At 37.8% G+C, this 4,065-nt stretch overlaps 1 pseudogene; it reads right to left on the reverse strand.

The window, feature by feature from the left end:
- Positions 1–3,033: 3,033 nt before the first annotated feature.
- LOC109253642 (proteasome subunit beta type-1-like) lies at positions 3,034–3,792 on the reverse strand (annotated as a pseudogene).
- Between the last annotated feature and the right edge of the window lie 273 nt (positions 3,793–4,065).

Below are 4,065 nucleotides of genomic sequence, written 5' to 3' on the forward strand. Positions count from 1 at the left end.
GTTACGATGGTAAATTTTATGTTATGCATTTTGACCACAATACAAATATTTGGGGGGCACCTGGGTGGCTCAGTCGGTCAAGTGCCTGACTCTTGATTTTGGCTCAGGTCATGATCTCACAGGGCTGACAGCATGTGGAGTCCGCTTAAGATTCTCCCTCTCCCTCTCCCTCTCCCCCTCCCCCAGTCGTGCGCACGCACAGGCACTCTCTCTTAAAAAACATGTAATGCATGAAATGAAAAAAAAAGTAGATGTAACAAAAAATCAATTGCCCATATCTCTGTGGGTCTGTTTATATACTTCAGATTCTGCACCAATAATCTGTGTGTTTATCCTCTTACCAATACCGCCACGTCTTGATTACTGTAGCTTTACAATAAGTCTTGAAATCAGCTCATGTGAGTCCTCCAACTTTTTCTCCTTTTCAAAGCTGTTTTGTCTATTTGGGTTCCTTTTCATTTCTACATACATTTCTGAGCCAGCTTTTCTACATCTACGAATATCCCACCATGATGTTATTGTGATTGAATTGAATCTATAGATCAATTTGGAGAGAACTGAAATGGAACATTATTGAATCTTTTATCACTGTTTACTGTTTTTCAGCAAACGGATAAGTATATTTTGTTAAATTTATACATAAGTATTTCATGCTGTGTGTACCATTATAAATGGCATGGACTTTAAAACTTTGCCTTCCAACTGTTCATTGTCAGCATTGGGAAATACAATTATTTTTTGTATACTGACCTTGTATCATACATCACTAATCTCATTTATGGAGTTTTAGGAGCTATTTTTGTAGATTGCTTGGTATTTTCTTCCTTTTCTTCCTTTTTCTTTTTTGAGTAGGCTTCACACCCGGCACGGAGTCCAACACAGGGCTTGAACTCACAACCCTGAGATCAAGATCTGCATTGAGATCAAGAGTTGAACACTTAACCCACTGAGCCACCCAGGCACCACCTTGGTATGTTCTATTTAGAAAATCATGACATCTACAAATAAAGACAGATTTATTTCTTCTTTCCCAATTTGTATACATTTTATTTCTTTTTCCTGCCTCATTTCACTCAAGAGGACATCAAGTATGAAGTTAAATATGAGGTTAAAGTGGACATCATTCCTGATTCCCGATCTTAGGTAAAAAGTATTCAGTCTTTCACCATTCACTACATTATTACCTGAAGAATTTTTTCTTGTTTTGTTTTTAAGTGTTTTTTTTTTTAATAAATTCTCCTCATCAGGTTCAGTTCCCTTCTGATCCCTTGTTTGTGGATAATTCTTAATATCATGAAGTGATGTTGAATTTTGTCAAATTCTTCCTCATGTGTTTTTTGATATAATAGTATAGCTTTTCTTCTTTAATCTCTTGTTATGGTGAATTAAATTGATTGATTTTCAGTAATGAATCATCCTTATATTCCTGAGATAAACTTAATTTGGTTCTGATATGTTATCATTTTCATTTATTATTGATCTTTATTTGATAATATTTTATTCAGGGCTTTGCATCTATATTTATTATGGATATGGGGCTCTTAATTTTCTTTAATGTTTTGTCTGATTTTTTAATGTTTATTTATTTTGAGAGAGAGAGATAAAGAGCACGAGCAGGGAAGGGGCAAAGAGAGAGGGAGAGAGAGAATCCCAAGCAGGCTCTGCACTGTCAGCACAGAGCCCAATGCAGGGCTCAATCCCACAAATGGTGAGATCATGACCTGAGCTCAATTCAAGATTTGGACACTCAACCAATTGAGCCACCCAGGCACCCCTGTCTGACTTTTATATTAGGGTGACATTGACCTTTTCTTTCTGTAAGAGATTGTATAGATTTAGTACCAGTCCTTTCTGAAATGATTGACGGGATCCTCCAGTGGAGCCATCTGGACCTGGAATCTTCTTTTTGGAAGTTATTTAACTATGAATTCAAATTCTTTAATAAATATAGGACCATCTAGTTACTTATTTCCTCTTGAGTGAGCTTCAGTAGTTTGTGTCTTTTAATAACTGGTTCAATTTAAGTTTTCAGAATTACAAGAATACAATTATCTTTACTATTCCCTTAATATCCTTTTATGCCTGTATGCTCTGTAGTGATATCCCCTCTTTCATTCCTGATATTAGCAATCTGTGTCTTCATTCATTTATTTTTGTTAGTGTTCCTACAAATTAATCAATTTTACTGAAAATGTCAAAGATATAGCTTTTAGTTTCATTGATTTTCTCAATTGTTTTTGTTTTCACTTTCAGTGATTCTGCTCTTTACCATTTCCTTCCTTCTGTTTTCTTTGAATTTAATTTACTCACCTTTACTAGTTTCTTAAGGTAGATGCTTAGATCCTCACTTTGAAACCCTTTTCTAAAAGATGATTTAGTGCCACACACTTCCCTTGAACAAGTACATTAGATGTATCTCACAAATGTTGCAACTTAAATTTAATTTAATTCAAAATATGTTCTAATTTTCCCTTGAGTCTTTCTCTTTAATTCATTGGTTATTTAGTAATGTTTTCCAAATATCTGAGGGTTTTCCAGGTATTTTACATCTCTTTTATTTCTATTTGGTTTAACATCATTATCGTCAGCAAACATACTTTGTATGACTTCGATATTCGTACAATTTTAAGGTATATTTGTGGCCCAGAGTATGTCTCATGTGTACCTGATAAGAAGATGAATTCAAGTTGGTGATAATGTTGTTTAGGTTTTCTATATTCACCTTCATCTGGGATACCTGTACTGAAGTTACCATATACATCTATGGATTTGCCTGTTCCCTCTTTCAGTTCTATGACTTTCTATCAGCTCTACTTTGAGAACCTATTGTTAGCTGCATATACATTTATAATTGTTACGTCTTCTTGGTGAACTGATTCTTTCATAATTATCTAGTTCCTTCCTTATTCCTGCTAATATTTACTGCTCTGAAGTTTACCTTGTCTGATCTCAATATAGCCGCATCACAGCATTCTTTCAATTATTACTGGCATCATATATCTTTTCCATCGTTTTACTTTTTCAATAACAGGCTTATGTTTTAACAAAACAAATTAGTCTGGTAGTTCCAAGGTGTAAAAGCAACCAGTTTTGAAGTGATTCATAACAGCACACACATCGATCCTTCCTCAGGGGAATAGTCTCCTCCCTGATGCCCTCCTTGGTCATGATGCAGATTCTGAGTGTCTTCCTAGTGTATGCATCCATCCCCTCTGGCTCTGCCCCAAAGACAGTGGGACCTGCTCCACATTCTTCGTGTTCTTAAAACCAACCTGGTTGTCAAGCAGGCACTGGTTTGTAGCATGGCACTTGCCGAGTCGTGCACAGCTCTGTTCCCTTCTTCATCCGGTCCTCCAACAATGTTGGAAGCACAGTATGGAAAGAAGCACCTTGAATAGATGATTGTAGACAGCATTGCAGCAATCGCTCCCGTAGTCATGGTCTTATTCGTAGAATGCGTGTACATCTTCAGTCTTGCTGCAATCATCTTTGTCGGGGAGAGATGGTCTCCATGAAAACCGCCGCATCCGAGGACTGTTTGGGCTGTTAATTTGCAACACTTGGGGCTGTCTCAGGTGTGAACTGAAAACCCTTCCCTTAATCAAGTGTCAGAAGCAACAACCGAAAACTCTTCTCAAGCAATTGCCAGTACGGTGCCTCCACTGACAGCACAGGGCAAGAAGTGCAGCTGCAAAGGGCCCACGTGCTTTCAGGCTCCGTCACTGGGTCTAGGCCGGGTCCCCAGCACCTCCGCTGGGCTGGGGCTATTTCACGGCGAGAGGGCTTCATCATTTTACTTGTAACCTATATATATCTTTATATTTTATATTTAAAGTGCATTTCTTTTTTTTATTATTTTTTTTAATGCTTATTTATTTTTGAGGGAGAGAGAGAGAGAGACAGTGTGAGAGGGGGAGGGGCAGAGAGAGAGAGGGAGACACAGAATCCGAAGCAGTCTCCAGGCTCTGAGCTGTCAGCACAGTGCCCCACGTGGGGCCCGAACTCACAAACCACGAGATCATGACCTGAGTTGAAGTCAGACGCTTAACTGATTTTTAAAAAAAT

This window comes from Panthera pardus, unplaced genomic scaffold (assembly GCF_024362965.1).
Source record: "Panthera pardus isolate Hobbes unplaced genomic scaffold, ASM2436296v1 HiC_scaffold_27, whole genome shotgun sequence".
Classification (NCBI taxonomy): domain Eukaryota; kingdom Metazoa; phylum Chordata; class Mammalia; order Carnivora; family Felidae; genus Panthera; species Panthera pardus.